This window comes from Crinia signifera, chromosome 2, assembly GCF_055691185.1.
Source record: "Crinia signifera chromosome 2, ASM5569118v1, whole genome shotgun sequence".
Classification (NCBI taxonomy): Eukaryota; Metazoa; Chordata; class Amphibia; order Anura; family Myobatrachidae; genus Crinia; species Crinia signifera.
Genome location: NC_139218.1, coordinates 306,458,769 through 306,483,377, shown reverse-complemented (window position 1 = coordinate 306,483,377; position 24,609 = coordinate 306,458,769). Strand labels below are relative to the sequence as shown.

At 40.9% G+C, this 24,609-nt stretch overlaps 1 pseudogene; it reads right to left on the bottom strand.

Moving 5' to 3' along the window:
* Positions 1–5,556: 5,556 nt before the first annotated feature.
* On the bottom strand, positions 5,557–5,692 carry LOC146060880 (U2 spliceosomal RNA; annotated as a pseudogene).
* Between the last annotated feature and the right edge of the window lie 18,917 nt (positions 5,693–24,609).

The following is a 24,609-nucleotide window of genomic DNA, read 5'->3' as shown; positions in this document are numbered from 1 at the left end:
CACTTACTTGCAGCAGTAGATTCGTGGTCTACTATATTAAATGTCCGTGTGGATTCCTTTATATAGGAAAAACCACTACACAGTTCAAAGAAAGGATCGCTAACCACAGTTCTGCCATTAGAGCTGCCCTAGAGGGTAAAGGTTCTGACCAGCCCGTTGCCAGACATTTCAAGGAACGTAGCCATACTCTGCCATCTCTCCGTTACAAGATGATTGACAGTGTGAGTCCCACACTGCGAGGTGGTGACAGAGGCAATGCTCTGCTGAGACGTGAATCGTTCTGGATTCATCGCCTACAGACAGTGCAACCCCTTGGACTTAATGAGCAATTATCATTAACTTGCTTTCTCTAAATTAGTCATGACCTTTTCAGCACCACGCACAGCTACACCTTTGTGATCTCTGACAGCTCAGATTTTCAGCCGTGCGCTTACCTCTGACAGCTTCAGTGCAGTTGCCTTGTAGTGAATGACATTTCCTTTGGTCTCCTCCTACGCAACTTTTTGTTCTCTGCGCCCCTTACTGTCTTGGTTTCCCATATATTATGTTTAAATATTGTTGGCGCATATATCTTTTATATTTTTTATGCTTTATTGTATGACATGAATACTCTTGTTACTTTGTGACCCGCTCTGGGTTTGCAGCCGCAGCCGTTTTTAATGTATATGTACACTTTATTTCACTAGGTTGCGGGCACTTTTTTTGCATTCTCCCTTGAACTTCAACACGCCCCCTGCCCTGCTCTGTCAGATCTAGCCGGCGCACGGGCGCCCCGATGACGTCACGGAGCTCTGGGTTGGCGCACTTACTGGGAGCTGCCGCATTCACTGGGTTCAATGTCACTGATCACCTATATATGTAAGTACTTCATTTGTTTTTTGCATGTCTTGATAAAGGGTCTAGGACCCGAAACGTTGGCTAAGCACCCACTGTATTGGGCTGATTTATTTCATCTTCCTTCGCTGTTATTTCTGACGAGTGCCAGGGATGCTTGTGTTATATATATATATATATATATATATATATATATATATATATATATATATATATTTACAGGGCTCCCTATTGCTTAGCCATTCCTATGTGGAAGCTGGCCACAGTGCCTCTGAAGACTGGCCAAACCCCTACAAATGGGCCCCTACCAATGCCCTTCTTTCCCGAGTTTGACACTGGGTAACAGTCCCTCTTTTCCTGTCTTAAGCTGTGTACACACTGGGGCGATAGGGGCTGAAATCGCTGGAAATATGGTCGCTGGTGACCATATTGCCAGTGAGGGGAGTGTGCCCCCGCAATAAATCGCCGGGTGCGTGCTCCCGTTTTCAGCCCCATTCTAATCGCTGGTCGCAGGAGCTTGCTCCTGCGACCAGCTGCTTACCTCTGCGGCACCGCCGGCAGAAGTTCCCTTTCATCAGCGACAATCTCTGGTCGCTGATGAAAAGGAGACTGAACAATATATTGCTCAGCAACATATTGCTAGCAATATATTGCTGAGCAATATATCTCCCCCTGTGTGTAAGCACCCTTACAGTTTATTCACTTGGTGTGGTGGCATTAAAGTTCAACTTTCTCCTCTACTGGAGAAAATAAATGTGAAACGTTCTCCTCTACTGGAGAAAAAAAATGTGAAAGAAGATGCAAATGGCACCTATAATCTAAACATGTAAAAGTCTTAAAGAAAGCATCACCTCTAACAATGCCAAAAATTAGTTTGGAATTGTGAGAGGTGATGCGTTTAACTTCAGTAAGGAAATGGCTCCAGTCATGACCTTCATTTGAAAGTGATGGTCCTGCTACTGCTCTTTCTTGCACTAAAAGGCATATCAAATTATGAAAGCCAGGGCCAAACACAGTCAGTCTAGATGTGCCACTTCTAATACAGGCAAATCAGTTCACAAAAGAACACTATAGTTGAAAACAAATTGTGTTTGCCCAAATTTCACAAATCCTGAGAAGAGTCTAAGGCCAGTATTCAATGCTCCCGATTCACCATTTTTTCAGCGAATTGGGCTGTTTTCACTCCTTGCGGTGAATTTTTTTTACTGAAAATATGATTCACCGTATTCAATGTTCACTGTTCGCCAAAAGCAAACAGTGAATGCCGGACAGTTCTCAGTTTCATGCTCGGTGCAATTTGCTGGTGTATTTCAATGGGGTTTTCACTGGGATTCGCCGAGAGTGTATTCAATGCTCAAATGGAGAACTGCTTTCTCCATTGATTTTCGCCATGATTCTCCATTTTACATTCGTCATCTTTTTTAGGAGAACTGGAATGTGATCTTTTAAAATAAAGCATTTTTTTGTTTTGTTTTTTTGGTGTAAAAAAATCAGATTTTTTTTCTGTGAAGGGGCATGCTGCAGCCCTCCTGAACCCTGCGAATGTGCAGTGAATCCTAAACAGGATTCGCTGCACATGGAGAACACAAGCATGTAATACTCCCCTAAGGGTGTCTATGAGTCAGCGTTATGCTGCAAGGTAAATGGACAGAGGAGCATTGGCTTCTAATAGAGCTAAATTTACACACATATATGTAGAATAGAGCCTATGGAGCACACCTGAAAAAGGGGGCATGGTTTCAGTGGGAATGCTCAGAAAAGGGGACATAGCCCATTTGTGTAGCTGCTCACCCAGCATATTTGCTGGGTACCGGGGACGGGCATTAGAAGGATCACTAAGCGGTGAACTACCACTGCACTTAGCGAGCCAACCAGAATGACCTTCAATTAGTATTGTTCTAATGGACAGGCGCTGATGCGATTAACATCAAGAATATGACTGAACTAATTACAAGAATCAAATGTGGTAAAAGGTTTAAGCTCTGAACTTGGAAGGAAAAGGTGCTACCTGTCTTACACGATTATTTAGGCCAGGCATTCCCAACCACGGTCCTCAAGGCACACAACAGTGCCGGTTTTAGTGATATCCAGGCTTCAGCACAGATGGATTAATCAGAATCACTCAGGTTCTAATTAAGTCACCTGTGCTCAAGCTTGGATATCACTAAAACCTGTACTGTTGTTGTGCCTTGAGGACCGTGGCTGGGAATGCCTGATTTAGGCTATTAGAATTACTGAGCTTCTGTCATCAAGAATTTAAATAACTTTCCATATCCCATCAGACATTACTAAACATGTTTAGCATATCTCTGAACATCACAACAACTATGCAAGAGATACTCATAACCCATGTTTAGAACTGTTGACCTAAATGACCTATTGTATTCAGTTTTCTTGCAGCAAAAAATAACCTAATCTCGACTCTTCATTAACATTGCAATTGTCAGATTCATCATTCTTTTATTATTAGAATAATATATCATTTACATGACAGCTGTAGACCTACTATCAAATATAATTAATCATTACCATTGTTCAAATCCATTATCATTCAATAGCATGAGTGATCCATTCTATCTAGATTCATTATAATGGAAAATAACTTAAATGATCTGTCACATGCTATTTCATTCAATCACTTCAATAACATTGCTGCATTCTATTCGTTAACCTGTCACAGTGTTAACATGAAGCAATATATTGTATTTTACTTGCAAATTCAATGATTTTAAAACAACTTTGCTCACTACTGTAGTTCCCCTTTACAAAAACAATAGATTTAAGATCGCCATCTTATTACATTGATATGTCAAGAGTAAAGATGCTATGATGGTTATACTGTATATGCTGAAGCAATAATTGTTTAAAAGCATACTTACATTCCTAAGCTTACATTAATAGATTATCCTAAAAATGATCACCCAGTTTTTTACATAAAAACAAGTTTCTTACGTATGTAAAATTATCATACAATTTATCTGAATGACACTCAGTGTTCCATGCAAATTAGTCGAAATTGTACTCACATTATGGGCCTTGTTCAGATCTGAGCTCAGTACAAATTTGTTTGGAAAATGGGCAAAACCATGTGCACTGCAGGTGGAGCAGATATAACCTGTGCAAAGAGAGTTAGATTTGTGTGAGTTATTTTGTTTCTGTGCAGGGTAAATGCTGGCTGCATTATTTTAACACTGCAATTTTGATTTCAGTTTCAGCACACCCCACCACCCACCCTTACCCTGCCTGTCCCCCTGGAGCGGAGATGAGCAGTGTTCCGCCACCCAGCCGCCAAATTACTGGGATGCGCATGCATGTGAGACGCTCGTGAATCATAGTCTAATGGAGTCCCTCTCACCCAGTGCTCGCTATCATGGACATTCTGGCGAACTCCAGCATTAACTGAGAGAGGCTCCATCTGTATGTATGAAAATAAAATAATTCTCACTAAGGTCTGTATTATATTAATTCTTGGCCAATGATATTGTAAATAGCTGATTAGCATTTCAGTTATATTGATTGATAAGTGCTGGGTGAGTCACACAGAATTGCATCTGTGGATAATTATTATAGACATTTATATTGAGTTTGAAGAAACTCAGAAGCCCAAGGTGTGCTCCCTACCACCAGTGCTGTGCCTAAACACGTGCAAAGGGGGCTGTGCGATCGAAGTGGGCCATCTCCCGAAGGAGACGGGCCCCGTTTTTACCCTAACCCCTCTCAACCATCAGGCCGAAGAGGGGAAAATAGGGAACGGTGGGTCCTCTTCGCCGAAGCTTAGAGAGACCCTCATTCCTCAACCCCCGTAAGGGTTAGGACTGTGGGTCCTCCGCACCCGAAGGTTTGGAGAGACCCTCAGTAGACTTCCCTCCGCCTTGCGGCTTGGGGTGGTCCTCGGGGGACCGAAGCTCTCCCCAAAAGGCGAGAGCTTTGGCACATTGGGGAAATGGAAGGCCCGAAAGGGTCGACCACACTACCCAAAAAAAGTGACAAAACTACAAAAAACAAGGACCGTGAAAAGTGATGAGCGTGAGAGGGGAAGAGAAATAAATAATAAAGATACCCTAGCCAGAAGGCCGGGGTGGGGGTGGGAAAAATTGTCCTACCCCATCCAAAAGGACAAAGTAAGGACGTGAAGCGCTACCTGAAGGGAAGTGCGCAGTGCAAGTGCCATACTAGTGCATGGTGATTTTGGGATCACCCGTGCATGTTCGGCACCCCCGAGTTTCCCCGGGGGCACAGTGCAGCCTCGGACTCCGAACAACCGACCGATCAGCGTCCGACCAAGGTTTCTCTGTTTTCATCGTAGGGCATTTTCCAGCCCCTGGCATGGGAATGGGTACTCCACTGGGCTTTTCGACTGACTCCCTTAGGGGCTGAGACCCCCTCGGAAGAGCAATCTACTTAGTCTCAGTGTTTCTCCGATCCCAAGGTTAAGGTACTAAGCTGGACCTTTCGCGGTCTCCCCATCAGAGACTACGAACCTCTGGAACAGGAGCCATCTACTCAGTCCCAGCCTTTCTCCGCTCCTTGGGAATGGATACTAGACTGAGCCTTTCGCTGTCTCATCCTTCGGGGGCTATGAACCCCGTCAAGGAGAGCCAAACTACTAGGCCCAGTGTTTCTCCCCCACCTCTCACCAGTGGGTTTACGGAAACAACACCTCCTACCACTGGCAAAGGTGAAGGTACTCAGCCAGACTTTTCACCACTCCCAGGCAAAAAAGAGGGGTCCCACACCCTCCGCCCATCAGAGCAGCTACTCAGTCCAGCCTTTCTCTATTCTCTGCCAGAGGCCAGTCCATACCCACTGATAAGAACAGATACTACACTTGATCTAAGCCAAAAGGCAGAGAAGTGATTTATATTGGCTGGCAAAAAGCAGAGCTCTAGGATCATGCACCTGTCATGCTAGGCTACCAAGCCACGCCCCATGGGGCAAAACTTTCTTGTTTCTTTATTACAGAGACAATAATAATTTCTTATTTTAGTAAGGGAAATTTTACTTTCATGCAAGTGCAATATTAAAGTATTATTTTATTATGGATCTAATTTGAGCAAATTATTTTATATCTAAGAATGTCTAACAATATCTTATTTTCTGTAAATGCTTTGGTACTTATATATTTGCAGGGTGCCCATTAAGCTATTTGCTTAGTAACCTTTTCTGCGTAGTGAAATTGCATCGCATGGCACGTTTTCATGCCGTGCAATGTGATGCGATCTCACTAGTTAATTTACACACTACACCCTGGTCGCAGATCGCATTGCATTGCATCACACGCAAAATTGAATGCGATTTTGCGTGTGATGCGATTGAGCACAACACCCCCAGTGTACACGTCTATGTGATACAATGGGATTTAGCACACCCCCACTATCCATGCCAGCCCGAAGCACACTGAGGGCAGAGCCCCACGAGGAGACGCAGAGCGCATCCTCCTGACCTTTTCATAGCCACACTATCCACGTTGGCGTGTATTTGTTTTTATAAAGTGTGGCGAGCCACCAAGCCCAAAGCGTGGTGGGGGGACACAGAACACATGTAAAGTAATCCGCGTCACCTAGTGCGCTCACCATGCTTTGGGCTCGGTGGCTCGCTGCGCTCGCCACACTTTATAAATTAAACTTAACGATGTGTTAACTGTTAACTGGATTTTACTTAATAATAAAGAAGAAAAAATCTAATTAACAAATTACAATAATAACAATTAATCAAGAACAAAGAAAATAAGAAAACAGTCATTCTTCTGATTCTGCATCAGCCTTTGGGAGAAGAGAAAGGGCATAAAAAATACACCTGAAAGCATTTTCTGCGCCGACAGTCTTTCGTCAGATAAATTCCTGTATGTAGGAGTCGAGATTCTGGTACGCAGTGCTTCTTTGACGTTTGTTGCGCCATTTACAGGATCCTCAAAGGCGTTCAATGTTTTGGGTATGAACCCCATTCCCCAGATCTACGAAATTAAACCGGTGGTTCACCTGAGCATGGTGGTACCCTGCCTGCTCCAGCTGCTCAGTGTTATAAGCACGCCAGCAATCGGACTAGATAGTCGTCCCTGGTTCAATGTATTGCTTGATGGCGGCCACCAGGGTACTGGCATCACGTCTTTCTACAAGTGTCTCTGGAAATGCCTCCAAATAGCCACTTTTGAGGCAGCATCCGTCCCACATGACTTTTCCTCTGTACAAAGAGGCTCTAGTCGATTTCAACGATTTTCCCAGGACCGCCAATCTGGCGTTGGGGCTGTGACATTATGTCCATGGTGCAGGCCTCCTGCATCAGATTATTATACAGCACCATTGTTTAATTCAACAACTTAAGTTGTCGCTCACAGACAGATATACTTGTGAGCTCCTACACCCATGAATAAATAAACTATATTACAGTAAGAAAAGGTAAATGGCAACCTGGGAACCAATGTGCCGCACGGAGGCTCACCTTCTTACGACACATTTTAATATGGCAGCGCCACTTGCACTCCTTTATACTCAGGTGCATTGGGTGTCCATTAACACAGGTTTGTGTCAGTGGCAGCAAATGGTGCTGCTGGAAAAAAAACACTGACTCCTTCTCTGTCTGCGGCATGTTGAACATTGTTCTGCAGCCATTACGCAGTCACTTCACCTCTGACTGAATCTGACAGGGAGCGGGAACACTACGCTACTTCTGATTGACTACGCTATCTACGCTGATTCTGACAGCACCGCTACGCTAACTGTGTAATGGGTGCCGTGCTAATATACAAGTACCATATTAACTAATGAGAATGCATCGCACGTCACGAAACTGTGACATGCGATGTGATTTCACTATGCCTGTGTACGTATGCAAATTTGGCACCCTGCAAATACACAAGTATCAATGCTTTTAACACATAAAGTCACACTGTATGCCATTTCAACATTAATTCTTTAATCAATGGCAGTTCTCAACTTCAGACAATAGTCCATTACCTTGTTATGGCTCTTCAATCGGTTCATGGAATATACAAGTCAAAACGAGATGCTAGGATCAACAGGTTAATAATCATTTTCTTAATACTACTGTATACTATTTTTGTACAAAAGAAAAAATTTAAATATACAATTTTGGATACAAATTCGATATGTATGTACATGCAAAATTCTAGCTGCTCTTTGTACAATTCATACTGTTGATAAAGTTTTTGTCATTGCAAAATAATTCCAAAGCCTCTATGTCACAAAACATACATAAGTTTGGGTTCATAGAAAATCATTATGAATAATATCTGGTTGAAAAAAAAACTCTCTCTAATTGTATTTAATATGTGCTGTATCTACTGATATTAAGTTAAACCACTAGGGGTCCTGCAAGTGAAATGTAATGACAGCCATATGAAGGAAAAGTAACTGTTCCGACAGTGCTGTCTTGCAATGCAATGAACTAGGCAGCTGCATTATAGTTACATTTTCTGAAAAACTTGTACAGATTGATAAGATAAAGTAAACATATGTTAGAATTTATACATTAATTTCCAAATAAGATACATAATTGTAAGTTTTACCATTGTAATCTGTAATTGATTACTTTTTATCTCAATATATTATTATTTAATCAAATCCTTAGATACTGTGACTAGAGTAATGTCACTACTTAGTTAATGTAGCAACTTATTCTTAGGCTGACATATTCTTACAAAGTTGCAATGCATTAGAAAATTACTGGCTTTCGTATTTAATGTCTTCTTTCTAAAAAAATAAATGAATACTGCGTACTGGTATTGTGAAGTGAAGCCATTCCATTGCATCAGAAAACATAAATATATTCTATCCTGCTCCACACCCAAGTAATAATAAGACTTTGATCATTTGCATGTTAGTGCATGTTAGTGCAAGCTAGTGTGGAACCCTTGTACAGTAGTGTCTCAAAACACTATGACTACACATGCTTATAGATTTTGAGCTTGATCAATGGTTTTCAAAATCATTACTCAGGACCCCAAACAGTTCCCATTTTGCAGGTCACTTGTTAGGTGCACAGGTGTATGCATTACACATTTTAAAAGATTCACAGATGGAGCTAAATATTTAACTTGTAAATCTGTGATATAGCGCAGCATATTCCGTTGCGCTTTACAATTGGAAACAACAGTGATTAAACAAACTGGGTAGATACAAACCGACATGGAGGTAGGAGGGCCCTGCTCGCAAGCTTACAATCTATAGGGATAATAGGAGGGATACATAAGGATATAATTCCATAGCATGGCATTCCCATCAGATTACAAGACAGTCCTGATGGGATGCAATTAGATGTAAATGCTACTGGAGGTTGTGTGGGGGTTCCTGAATATGATAAGCTTGCCTGAAGAGGTGAGTTTTCAGGGAATGCTTGAAAGTTTGGAGGCTAGAGGAGAGTCTTAGTGTGTGTGGGAAGGGCATTCCATAGGGTGGGTGCTGCCCGACAAAAATCCTGCAAGTGTAAGTGGGAGCAAGTAATGAGTGTTGATGAGAGTTGCAGATCTTGGGGGTTATTCCAGTTCAGACGCAAAGGCACAATCACTCTCTAATGGACAGAACCATGTGCACTGCAGGTGGGGCTGATGTAACATGTGGAGAGAGAGTTATATTTGGGTGTTTTAATGTTTCTGTGCAGGGTAAATACTGGCTGCTTTATTTTTACACTGCAATATAGATATCAGTTTGAAGTACAAACCCCACCCAAATCTAACTCTCTCTGCACATGTTACATCAGTCCCACCTGCAGTGCACATGGTTCTGTCCATTAGAGAGTGTGGTGGAGTGGATGGGTGGGGATATATTTTGAGATAAGCAAAGCGATATAAATTGGTGTAGTCAGAGTAATGGCTTTGTATGGACAGATAGAGCCAGGCTCATCTTGACTAAATTTCTGCAGCTAGGCATAGAAAATGCTTCCTTTCATCTATTGTTCTCAGCTGCAATACAATAGAGAGAACAACACAGCAAGGGGATTAACAGGGGATTAGTGTGACTGGTCTTTCTCAGTTAATCCTATTAAAGGCCAAGAATAAATAGGCTACGGGTGAAATTTACTAAAATGTGAAATACACTTCACAGGTCATGTTGCTATGGGCACCCAATCAGAATCTACTTCTCATTTATTTACCACCCTCTAGAAGATAGTAGACAGGATGTCATTGGTTGCCCATAGCAACATGACATGTGAAGTGTATTTCACTTCTTAGTAAATTTCACTCTACATCTTTAAATAGAATAATTTTTATTGAATGTGGTGCTATACAGGCAACCAATGGAGGGACTGACAGAGCGGACCAGCAGATGATGAATGTCTAGCCAGGAAGATCAGTCTAACAGCTGCATTCAAAATGGACTGTATTGGTTAGAGTCTTTACTTAGGAGGACCGGTAATATTGCAATAGTCAATGCGTGGTATAATCAGTGCATAGATTAGAGTTTTTGCAGTGTCTTGTGTAAGGTACAGACAAATTTTGGATTTGTTTTTTAGATGCACGTAACAAGATTTAGAGACAGATTGAATTTAAGGAATGAATGACAGGTCAGAGTCGAGGATGACCCCTAGGCAGCAAGCTTGTGGAGTAGGATTAATTGTTGTGTTCTCAACAGTGAAAGAGATATCACATTGGTTCCTACTCTTTGGTCCTCAAAGATGTTACAATCCTTCCTCAGGAGTGTCATATAAGTAAATCATCATAGTGAAGTACGTTTTCACATACAATTTAATGACAACAAAATGTTAAAATATTTAAAACTTAGCACTTCTTTATATATAGTGCACAGTGCAAAGTGACAGGTATCCACATGGAGGAAGACAATGGTAATTACCAGATCAGTATGGAACTGAGTTTAAACAGTTCCACATGCGCTTGTATCTCAATTCCCAAATGGCAATCGGCTGCATCTCTGGTTACCGTCTCCTCTGTTTCCTGTAGCTGAAAGTCCAAATGCAAGTGTTCACCAACGCATTTCCTCCCCAAGCTGGGGCCTTTTTCAAGACATCCCCATCATGTCCACCATCCACATCATGTCCAGCTCCATTCAGACCAGCTCTCAGACTATCAAAACCTTTGGCTCCCCACCAAGCATAGTGTCCATACATGGGGGTGAGTAGGTGCACAATAAAGTGCAGTGAGAGTATGAGCATCTTGAGCCTTGCAATACTTCTTTGTTATTAATTTTATTTGTTTATTGTTTTGATCACTTTCTTCATTTTGTTAGTATTTGTTCATGTTTTTCTACTGTTTAAGTAAAGTAATTAAAAAAAATGTTTTGTGTTTTTTTACATAAATTACATCAAGTATATTTTGGGGGGATAATGTGTGTTTAAATTGTATATGTACTGTAGGAACACACTTTAGGGCGTACAATTTAGCTAATATGGGGTAGTTTAATGTGGTTTTACAAATACATGAACATCAACTATTTTTAGGGGCAGAAATTTTGTATTTGTGTTTTCAATGTTGGAAGTACAGTATGTTTTAAAATGTGTATTGAGTGCAAATGTGCTTTAAGTGTGTAATTTTATTTATCTCCAACTCACCTATTATAACCAATTCTAGTTTTTGGAAAGTTTTTGGGCACGTTTTAAGTTTCAAACTCAACATTTCACCTTATAACATTTGGTGAGTTGTATGGGAAAACACCTGGAAGTTTTGTTAGACCAAAACAACATGCAATTTACATTGATGAGTTTTCAAAATGTGCAAGTTTAGCACTAAATTTGGACTGACAGTATATTTTAATGAGATGGTTTCCAAATGTGGGTAGCCACTTACAAGTGTACTCTGAGGACTATTATTATATAACTTTCAATATTTACAAAATACATTACAAGTAGCATGGCCAATCAGGATTGGCGGGATCCTGGTATTTTGCCCTAAAATTGCTGGGATTTCAAAGATTCACGATTTTGGGATTAGATTGCGCATGCACAATGGCGAGCAGTGTCTGAGCACCCACCCAGACACTGACCGGTTGTTCACGAACACAGCATGCGGCTCTACGCAACATGAAATGGTCAGATTTCATGCTGTGCAGACTGCCCGCCCACTCACTTCCAGTTGCACTGGGCAGCCCCACACTGCCGCACCACTGATGCTTGCCCCGCTCCTGCCTGCTCTGCTCCAGGCCCCACCACCCACCCAAGTAAGTAAATGTTCAGAGCAGCCAGTGTGTTGGGATATTTTTTTTCTAAAGGAGGCCAATCCTGGGATTGAAAAAATTGCCCCAGGATATGTATCCCTAATTACAAGCATTTTCTTAATCTTACCATTAATAAAACTACAAAGATATACATTGACTTCCTATCTACAAGCATTAATCTATACTCTTATCAGTGTATGTTTAAAAAAATCGCTAGAGAAAAAATGAAGCACGCTTCACTGCTCAGAAATATTCCTTGGTTTTTAATTTAAGATGTATGTAGGCTCATTTGGAAGGCAAACTAAACTAACCATAAAATTTGAGTTGTCAAAAAAAAGTTCTGTGGCAAAAAAAAAAGGTGAGATTGGTTCACAATATTGGAAAGGTTGTGAAGAGGAACATAAAATAATTCAGCAAAATATGCAAGTGGCTATCAAGATTGGCATTTCTGAGAAGAGAATAGAGCTTTCAGTAGCTGTCTGAATAAAAAAAAATATAATGTAAAAGTTACCATCAAAGTCTTACAAAGTATTTCATGCATAATCAAGAACTTGAGTGACACAGTCCAGAGATCACTTATAGTTCTACACTTGATAGTAAATTTGATGGCAGTGTTAGATCATGTATTTGCACAGCTGATATTAGTAGAGGCACTTAGTGTATAGCATGCAATTGGCTGGCTGCACAAGGTTTTTATATGCAGATCTCTCACAACATAGGTAAGTCCATTATAAAGGTACTAAGGCTTAATATAGCAGTGCATGGATAAGTACTTAATACAGTATAAGCAAAGTAGAGTTATTAAAATGGTAATGCTTATTCAGCTTGTGGAGCTCCATTTGTTAGTAGGTTTTTTTCCCTAAACCTGCTGCCTTTTGTTAGTAGGTAATAACTATAGACTTGTTGCCTTTTGTTAGTTGGTAATAAACATAGTCCTGCTGCCTTTTTCTAGTAGGTAATAACCATAGACCTGATGCTCTCTGTCATCCAAGTGTGTATGTATATGGTCCGCTTTAACGTGTTTTCCTGCCTTTTCTGTGTTCAGCGGCTTCCTCAGCACAGTTGTACTGGAGCCAAATCCAATAGACTTAATTTGTTCTTCTCATAATTTCAAGATTCACATACTGGCATAGAAGGACTGGTGAGAAACTCTGTGACTCTTTCAATTCTAACGCTCATTTAAGAAAATCAGTGACTCAATTATTTTAGTGTTTGTATGGGGGCATTTATCAGGATACGAGGTCCATGGCTGCCGTGTCAGCAGCTTTGTCAGGAATTACATTTTTCTAACAATTACATGCTGTACAGTATGTCCTAGAAAAACTTTTAAGCTTGGCAAAGATGTTGAGCTAAAGAGAGCTGCAAGAGTTACAGTTCTGATTCTATTACAGTAATTTTTTTAAGTTGTCCCCGGAACTGCCTTAAACAATTTGAAGTGTGGCTTCAAAACAATTGTTTTCAGACTGCCTCTACTTTGGGGGCATTCCATGAATGGGAGTTACTACTGTAGTTACTTCAGCAATTACAGTCTACTCAAGTTTTCTGGGGTATGACATGTTACTAAAGGATGTTGTTACTAAAGCAGTTTAAATTAAAATGAAAAGCCCCCAAAACTGATTGATAAGGTAACTAGGCACTAGGTTACTCTCTAAATTCATGAGAATAGCATTGCATACCTGGTTAAGCTGTCTTCCATTTATTTAAGATTGTGTCACAATGTTTAATGGTTTTTGCACACAGATTCCACACCACTTATGAAGTTTCAATTTGCTGCATTTTTTTTTTTTGGGGGGGGGGGGGTTCAAGAGAGTGGGTTGTTGTATCCATTTGATCCCATGTCTAACACTTTTTTATTATCATCCTGTACATCAGCAATTGAAGGTGTTATATGAATTATAGGCAGATGATTTAATCTTCCATATTGCTGCAAAAAGCCGTAGTTCTGTAGTTCCTGCTTTTACCCCAAATACTGTTTGTTTATATGTTTTTAAAATGTTTAGCTTTAAAAAATAGGGACATGAATTTTTATTTTTATTTTCTTCCATGGGGCCCAACTGCATGCTACTGGAGGTTTTTTGAAGTTCTACCTTCAATTGAGTACTGTTTTTGACTTTGGCTAGGTTTCCTGTTTTTTTTTTTTTCTTCTCAATGCATTGTTTGCTTGGCTTTGCTTCAGATACTGTACTTCTTCTCAGACAATTTTTAGGTGAAGATTATTCTTCAGAACATACGTTAATTATGAGGCATTCATATAAGTTTTGGGCCAAGAAGCTTACCCCTTACTAAAAGTTTTTTATTGATTGGTGGGGTTAAAAATAGGTGATTAGGATTTGCATTTGGACTTATTGTCATCCTCTGTGCCACAATGGTTGCCTCATTGTACACGTTGAAGGTAATAATATTGGTCATTTTAAGGACATTAAAATTATCTTAAATTCTATAGATTTCATTGGATGGGGTCTAATGACCATTTAGCTTTGAATAAAGCTAAGAAACCCAAGCTTGAGTATATTCTCAATTGAGTATATTGAGTATACAGTTGTTCCCAATTAAGTGCTACAAAATGTCGGTTTGATGGCAATATATTCCTTGTTATAGTTGATCTCTTCTCAGTTTTACATGCCAAATGTAGTACATTTAAACATTTTTGACCTAAGCCAAACTAATTTCCAAAATGAGAATATACTCAATCTTGGGTTTCATGCTGCAGTTCTGGGAACCTGTCTGTGGCAAGAAATCCCCCTGCAAGAGATCATTGTGGTGCACTTTGGGGGAGATTGTGTAGAACAACTATGCAGGACAACTTGGCTGTTTTCTTTGCAAAAGCATTTGGACTTTGTTAGAGTAGGGAAAAGTGACATACTTCCCAACACACAGACACAAGAATGTGGACATGGTAGTTGGCCCTCATTTATGTTAAGTTTATAGCCTAAAGCTAAGTGTTTTGAAGCATCTTCTTGGCCACCTCATTTATAAATTCAAATTTTGGTTGTCAATTAATAGAAGATTTGAACTTTACATCCAACAGCTGTGTCTGAGATACTCTGAAAGGCAGAATTACTCTCTAATGAACAAAACCATATTCACTGCAGGTGGGGCTGATGTAACATGTGCAGAGAAAGTTAGATTTGGGTGTTCTATTGTTTCTGTGCAGGGTAAATACTGACTGGTTTATTTTTACACTGCAATATAGATATCAGTTTGAAATACAAACCCCACCCAAATCTAACTCTCTCTGTTACATCAGCCCCACCTGCAGTGCATATGGTTTAGTCTATTAGAGAGTGATTGTGCCTTTCTGAGTAACTCAGAATAACCTGCATTATTTATGAGCAGTATTTCAAATGTTTTTTTTTTTTTATCATGGTTAAGTACAATAAATTGATGGATGTCTTAGCTACTTTTACAAAGTTGGACACATACTAAAGAAAGAAATGTTACAATAGAAATGGTGCAAATATATTTGTATGAGCGACTTTTCATTTAGTGCCCGGCATTACACATAAATGCTGGACAGCTTTATTTTTGCACTGCAATTTATACTTGTATGTAAATGCTTATGTCAGCTATAAATTATGAATTTATTAAGTGTTGTTTTTGTAATTTCAGCATACTTGCATAATTTTCCTAAGCAATTTACTAAGCTAAAAGCTGCAGCAAAAACACAGAGATGACAATGTAGAACAGAAATCACTGTTCCCTGTCCCAAATTGATTAGCTTTGCTGAGCCTCTGAGAGTTATTTTGGATAAAACACTGTACTAGGATATGTAGAGGCTTCCTTTTTTAAAAAATAAAAAAAAATTCATGGGGCCCTCCTGCAAGTTACCCAAAACTGATTGAGAAAACATAGTGCCAACCAGCCCGAGACCAATGTCATAGTGCCCCCTGACCTGGCTAGTAAAGCCACATTTTAATTACTAAATACTTGTTTTCCATACACAGTTCTACAATGAAATTCAAAAATGCATGGACCATGTGGGTCTGTGCTGCAATTCTAGACCATCATTTTTGCAATATTTATGGTAAGATTTCTGTGGGATGAGACTTTACAAACCACAGCTCAGAAATGTCTATGCTCAAGTTACACTTTTTATTGTACAGTCAGATTGGAGGACTGATTTGCAGTAAAACCAAAGCAGATGTCTTTATATCTGCAGACACATAATATACATTTAATGAAGAGGCAGACTTTAAAAAATATATATATATTTTTACTTTTATAATTTCTCTACTCTGTCTTTCCTTCTCTCTCTTTCTCTCTCTCTTTGTCTATGTCTCTCTCGGTCACTATCTTTATTTTATTCTATTTATCTTTTCTTCTACCACTTCAACTTTCTCTCCTTTTTGTCTATGGGGAAACATCTAAATTTTGAATAAATTAAACAAATATATGTCAGAATTAAGGTGAGTAATAGTCAATTGATCATACTTAATGCAGGAATTTATCTAATGGAATATGCTATAAATGTCCTTTTTTTCTGAACCTATAGGGAAAACCTTGAACATAAAGGAAAAGTTTCACCCTTTTACTTTACATTAAAACAATGGTAAAACTATACTAATGCATCTCATAATGGTCTCTTTCAATGTGTGTTATTAATGTTTTCTTTAATGACACTTAGGATATTGGTAATGGTTCTTTTCAATTTCAATATCCTTTACACTAAAGACTCAATGAGAAAATGTAACCTATTTAAAAGAAAACTTCTTAAATAAATTGCATGGTGCAATCACACTGAATGTGTTATTAAATCATACAATCCACAGTAATAAAATAACACTTTTGTTTATACAGATGTAAAAAGATCCTGTTGGGCTGTTCACTATAATCTAAGCTTCTATTGTATATAAATTTTCATATAAAATATTTCTTTTTAACATTAACTTGTAAGTGCGTGTTCCTGATGTTAACACAAAAAGACAAGAGTATAGGTCAATGGGCCGTATTCAATGCATCCGGCGAGGAGGTTAAAAGGTGAGGATCACCGAAAACATGCCACCCTCACCGTTTAACCCCTACGCTGGTCGCTCACCCTATTCAATGTTCCAGGGGAATCCTCACTGTTAGAGGTTAGTGAAGATTCCCCCAAATGGTGAGGTTTGCGGCTAATGCAACCGTTCCACCACACTGTAAAAACCCAGCGAGGTGAAAATGGCGTGTGCATGGGGGGTCAGTTGAATACTGACCCAAGAGCTGTGATGGCAAGCAATAAGCACTGCTCGCCGTCACAGCACGCAAAAGAGCATTGTATACTGCCCCATGACTGCGTCCCTGGTACTGCAACTTATGAACAAATCCAGGGATTTACCAATTCCCAACACAATACAAACTCCAAAAGTGGATCACAATAGCGCTGTACCTCCACCAGAGGCGTAGCTACCATAAGGCAGCCACCGCGGCTGCTTGGGGGAGCAAGCGCCAGCGGGGCGCCCCCGGTGCCCTGGCACTCTGGTCAGACCCCCCCTTACCCCTCCGCATGCTGCCGCCACCGCATTCAGTCCGGCACCGCAGATAGCCTCCGGGCTCCGTCTCCTGCAGTAATGAAAAATGACACGACAAAATGGCTGCCCCCTAATAGCAGACAGTTTTTAAGGATGCTAGAGGGGGCAGTACGGGGGCAGCCATTTTGTCGTGTCATTTTTCATTACTGCAGGAGACGGAGCCCGGAGGCTATCTGCGGTGCCAGACTGAATGCGGGGCCAGCGGCGGCATGCGGAGGGGTAAGGTAATTTTTTGGCGGGGGGGCGCCACAATATTAGTTACGCCTCTGACCTCCACAAACAATGTGAACATCGAGATGTGACCCAAGGTCAGTTATTAGTCTCTGAGTTATACGGCTGGGCAGAAGAGAAGAGATATACACTATTTTATTAAACTCTTATCTCATATTATTATATTGTGTGTGTAAGTTTCGGATTTTGCATTATATATTCAACCTGCTAGAATTTGTTATGCTGCAAAACAAGATAACACATATAAAAATACCAACAAATTACAAATTTATTATATAAGAATAATTTAATAATTGGCATTAAAAAGTCAGATAATTTATTTTGAAGTTAATGGTATATGGCTGGGCTGCATAGAAGCAATGCATCTTTCAATAGTATGTTAGTATTGTATCAAGCCTTGGAGAGATACAGTGAAGTGGAGAAGTTACCCAAAACTTGATCCATCCTTCTCCTAGGTTATTAATCAAATTGGTGAAACCCCTCCGATAACTGGTATAGTATTGTCCTTTCATAACGTCTCAATAAGTACTCTCCATTAGTGTCTTAGCAGAGGAGGGCAGGCAAAACTCCATATCTTCACCCATAATGGCCACCGAATGACACTGTTTTTAAATGAATGAATTAATTTCTAATGAAATTTATAATAATAATAATAATAATAATTATTATTATTATATTTCTTTATTTAGGGTTCTATAGGGTTCATATTTTACTTAAATTTTTCGTTAATTTTTTTTTTATTATTTTTCTTTCCACCTATGGATATTTTCTACCAATCCTCTTCTCACTTAGGCACATGTTTATATTGCAGTGGTGTTTGTGAGAGCAGAATGTGTACATGTACCTTAATATACAGATATACCCCAAGCATCACTGTCATTCTAAACAACCCCAACGTCCTGTGAGAGCTTTGGGCTATTTATTTTTTGTTACCATGTTATGTGTCTAGGACACATCATGATACTGTTCTGAATAATTTTATATTCTCCACTTGTATATGCTGTATGTGTGTGACTGAGTCTCTCAATGTGTATACAAAGTGCTAAAGTACAGTGCACCAGCTATGGCTTTTTTTTCTTTTACATGAAAGTTCCTTAGTGTTTGTATGCGACCTGAGTCTGCATTTGATATATACAAGTTTTGCATATCAAATGAATCAGCTCATTCTCCTGATGGGTCCTTGTGGAGTCACAAAAAATAAACCCAACAGTAGGAGACTTGCACAGGACTCAGCAGTTCACTCCCACCAAGAGGTATTGAGACTAAATGTATGAGGACACATCTGTACTATGCATTTTATGGTAGGCATCAAATGCTTTTCATAACTAAGGTCCAGTTCATAGATAAAATATACTTTTCTGAGCTAAATATTCAAATAACCAATTGTCTCTTACATTATACATTTCATAATATAGGACCTCAATCAGCATTGGTTGGTATTTTAGAACTTGCACTTTTCCAATGTGAGCATGCATGTAATTCATGATGCATTTATGTTGCCATGGTATCTTATCCATGTTTTCCGCATACAACGTCCTGCTCCATCAAAGAGGGCCGGTGCAAGATTGGAGGGGCCATATAGACATTGACAAAGATGCAGCTACTGTAAGTATTCAAATATATTACAACTGCAAAGAAACAATTATGGGAGTTATTCTAGTTTGTTCGCTCCCCCGCATGGTGGAGAGATGTTTGGCGCATGTAGATGCACGTGTGCATTTATGCATGTACGCATTTATGCGCATGTGCAGATACTTGGTCCAAGTGGGCACGGCAACTGCTGTCCCGTTTGCACCTAGCAGTGCGTGCAGGGGACATGGGGTGGCAGTGACTAGCTGCACCCATGGGAATGCCCAGCGTTTCAGGGGTGTTCCCATGAAAATATTGCACATTTCCATGCTAATGCACCCATGACAAACATGCTGGGGCGGGCAGCTGATGTCAGCTGCCTTCCCACTTCCAGTACAGGGCGCCTGCAGATTTGACACCACAGAGGTTAACGTTTTGCATATTGTGATTTTTGGTCATCTTTTGTACTGAAAGTAAAGTTACAGTCCCTGTCATATTCCTGGAATATCTGATCCGGTACTTGTGTATTTGCAGGGCACTCAATTTACATACGTACGGCACTGTAGGAAAATCGCATCGCATCACATGCAATTTTGCGGTGCTATGCGATGTGATGCGGCTTTCCTTAGTTCATTTTTAGTGCACCCCTGCCCGCGGATCGCATCGCATGCCATTTACTGTGCGATGCAATGCTATATATCCTCGTATAAGCACCCATGCGAAGAGATGTGATGGTACTTCATTTTAAATGCACCCATGCACATCTACACTATCCATGTCACCCCGAAGTGTGGCGAGTGCAGTGAGCGTGGCGAGGAGACGCAGAATAAATGTAAAGTAATCCACGTCCCCTCGCGGGGCTCGCTGCGCTTGCCACGCTGTGGACTCATCAACTCCATGATGACGTGGATAGTGGGGGTATGAAAAGGTTGGGAGGACATGTAACCGCGTCCCATTGCGGGGCTCACTGTGCTCACCACGCTTCGGGGTGACGTGGATAGTGGGGGTGTGCATGGGTGCTTTTAAAATTAAGTACCATCACATCTCATCGTATGGGTGCTTATACAATGAAAAATTGCATCACACCGCAAATGGCATGCGATGCGATCCGTGGGCAGTGGTGCACTAAAAATTAACTAAGGAAAATCGCATCACATCGCATAGCACCGCAAAATTGCATGCGATGCAATGCAATTTTATTACGCAGAATAGCCCACTAAGCAAATAGGTTAGTGGGCGCCATGCAAATACACAAGTACCTCTGATCCTGCTCTTTGCAGCAGGCTGGGGGGAGTTTTAAGGGGTTGCATATTTGTTATATTTGCAGCTAATTCTGCAAAATGTAGAAAATTGCTATTTTTCTGTGGAACTATTTCTTACTCTAGGCAAAAGCCAAAAATGATCCTATGTAAAAACAAACAGCTCTTACTGATTTCAATGTGCTGAACATGAATTTGATGTTTAAAATTGTTTATTAGTTCAAGTTTTGAAGATCCTTAGCAATTAACTAAATAGTAGCTGTGGTCACACATTGCAGACATTTTCAAGGTTGGATACAAACTCTCTTCAAGGACAAAGATTTGGATAATATCTTAACAGGTGATGAGAACAGGGGGGTAGAGAGGGCGGAGCCAGCAGAGCACAAGATAGATAGATCAAAGGGCGCTGGAGCGGCATGTGCACTTGGACATTAAGGTATGCGTGTTGCTGAAAGCATACAGATGCACACAATTAGAAAAGGTGCTAGTGAATAAAGTGACACAAATATGAGGTTAAAAAGCATCGAGCTAATGTTAATAACACGTGGGAGTATAACATAATAAAGTGGGGCACAACACATGTGTTGTATATGTTAATCTCTAAAAAAATAATTATACTGATTATACATAAGTGTGCTTGCTTACATACAATAACAGCAATTCGTGCACAATATGTGCTATTTCACTGTCAAGGTAAAGATCTTTTTTTGTGTCTTGAAGATAATTAAATTGGTAGCTTATTCAGTATTATCTGTTACTATTTATTTCACCTCCTGCAAACAAATTGGTGTGTGTGTGTGTATATATGAAGTCCTGACGTGAAGAAACACGTTGACGGCATGTGAGCAGTGACGCTGGAAACCTAGCCGGTCTGGTCTGTGAAGCCGTGGCGACATCGTGCTGCTGCCCTGCTGTGGGAGCCACAGAACAGTGGATCTAGATTTGCCCTGTCCTGATGACGGTTACCGCTGTATTCACACTGGTGATATGATGATGATCATCTTCTAAAACTTTCATGTATGTGAGCTTTTATTTTTTAGTAAAGTGTTGAAATATATCTGCTCATTGTGTGCGCCTCCTCCATCTCTTTTCTATGTGAAATTTCCCTGGCTGCTGGAGACAGTGGATCCTAGGAGAAGAGGCTGCACTACATTGGATAAAGGCTATTAGAAATCACAACAGACTATTAATAATTGGACGTTGCGCATTGGAATACTGGTATGTATATATATATATATATATATATATATATATATATAGGCGCAGTACGGTCCGGCACTCACTCCAAACGGTTAATGGCCCCGGTGCCTGTCTCAGTGAACAGTGTAGGCTAGAAAAAAAGACTAGCACTCGTAGGTCTTTCTTAGAAATTTGTATTCAGCAAACCAACGTTTCGGGGCAGCGCCCCTTTGTCAAGGTGTGTGTGAACAAGTGAAACAAAAATAGTGCTTACCTTAAATAAGGGTGAGTGGGTGGGCGGCGGCGCGTCGTGCTGGGCCTGGCCTGCTCCGTTGGAGGGTCGCGGTGATGTCGCACCGGAAGTGATGTCAGAGCCATATCAGGAAGAATGTTCAGGCTCTGATACCGCCGGAAGTAACACGGCGGGGGGAGCTGGAACGCACGCTGTCAGGTAGCCATGGTGACTGGAATCTCCAGTCGGACCCAGTGGGCGGCACTAGGCTGCCAGCATGACGCGTAGCCTGCGTGAGGACATAACAAAACAAAGTGTTTATAAGACGATTATAAGGCAGTTATGCAATTTGTGACAAAGTGAAAAAGATTAAACAAGACTGTTGCAAAAAGTTAAAAAGCGTTATGCGGCACAGTTGCTCACAGTGTTAATAAATTATGAAGCACATAAAGTGCTTGGTGAATAAAATGTATGACCTTAGGGTGGACCAGCATAACCCCTAAGGGCTCCTTGATACAACAGATGAAATTCCCATGTTTTAATGTCGACACCACTTGTGTCGACCTATAAGAGTCACTGCACATATCGGAGCGGTGGTTAGTGGAAGCATGACAGGTACCACAGGGGACATACATAAGGAAATTTACAAATATTTTAAATACATTAGGAAGAAAATCAAAGGGATAGAAAGAGTGTTAGCGGAGAAAAGAAAAAAGCACACCAATGGGCGTGTAAACGCTTGCAGCTACTGAAGACGTAGGGGCTCCTTGGTAGCAAATATTGCTGTGGGAGATTGTGATAGGCACATTAATTAAATCCTATAAGGGACACTTAGAGCACAACGGCCCTCATGAGTAACTGGGCCAGGTGCAGGTATGTACACACATTATTGTACACAAGGAAAAAAATCAAAGGGACAGCAAGATCAAGCGGAGAGAAAGAAAAGCACACTCAGAACGTGGCTACGTTCATCTAATATATATATGTGTTCAGGGGTTATCCTACCCCGAGAGTCAATAGGAGAGCAGAAGTGACACACTCGCAGCGCTAGGCTTACAGATTCCTGCTTAGGCTAGGGCCAGGTGTATTGCCTATGGGCTAGCATACATAATATTCAAAGAAGATTGCCACTTAATGTCTTCCTTTAGTCAGTCCTTCTTTATAAATGAGGATAGCCATCACCCACCAGGCCCCTACGGATGAGGTCTTCAAAACTGCATGCTCCGTATACTGTTTACCCCTGTAATTCTTTCTATTGTAGCAAGTGTCGGAACATCCTAGATTATAGAACAGGCCGGTGACGTATATACGTCCATTTGGTGTGCTTTTCCTTCTCTCCGCTCTTTTCTTGCTATCCCTTTGATTTTCTTCTTTGAATATTATGTATGCTAGCCCATAGGCAATACACCTGGCCCTAGCCTAAGCAGGAATCTGTAAGCCTAGCGCTGCGAGTGTGTCACTTCTGCTCTCCTATTGACTCTCGGGGTAGGATAACCCCTGAACACATATATATATTAGATGAACGTAGCCACGTTCTGAGTGTGCTTTTCTTTCTCTCCGCTTGATCTTGCTGTCCCTTTGATTTTTTTCCTTGTGTACAATAATGTGTGTACATACCTGCACCTGGCCCAGTTACTCATGAGGGCCGTTGTGCTCTAAGTGTCCCTTATAGGATTTAATTAATGTGCCTATCACAATCTCCCACAGCAATATTTGCTACCAAGGAGCCCCTACGTCTTCAGTAGCTGCAAGCGTTTACACGCCCATTGGTGTGCTTTTTTCTTCTCTCCGCTAACACTCTTTCTATCCCTTTGATTTTCTTCCTAATGTATTTAAAATATTTGTAAATTTCCTTATGTATGTCCCCTGTGGTACCTGTCATGCTTCCACTAACCACCGCTCCGATATGTGCAGTGACTCTTATAGGTCGACACAAGTGGTGTCGACATTAAAACATGGGAATTTCATCTGTTGTATTAAGGAGCCCTTAGGGGTTATGCTGGTCCACCCTAAGGTCATACATTTTATTCACCAAGCACTTTATGTGCTTCATAATTTATTAACACTGTGAGCAACTGTGCCGCATAACGCTTTTTAACTTTTTGCAACAGTCTTGTTTAATCTTTTTCACTTTGTCACAAATTGCATAACTGCCTTATAATCGTCTTATAAACACTTTGTTTTGTTATGTCCTCACGCAGGCTACGCGTCATGCTGGCAGCCTAGTGCCGCCCACTGGGTCCGACTGGAGATTCCAGTCACCATGGCTACCTGACAGCGTGCGTTCCAGCTCCCCCCGCCGTGTTACTTCCGGCGGTATCAGAGCCTGAACATTCTTCCTGATATGGCTCTGACATCACTTCCGGTGCGACGTCACCGCGACCCTCCAACGGAGCAGGCCAGGCCCAGCACGACGCGCCGCCGCCCACCCACTCACCCTTATTTAAGGTAAGCACTATTTTTGTTTCACTTGTTCACACACACCTTGACAAAGGGGCGCTGCCCCGAAACGTTGGTTTGCTGAATACAAATTTCTAAGAAAGACCTACGAGTGCTAGTCTTTTTTTCTAGCCTACACTGTTCACTGAGACAGGCACCGGGGCCATTAACCGTTTGGAGTGAGTGCCGGACCGTACTGCGACTAATACCAGGACCTGTGGGACCACTGGAGTCAAGGC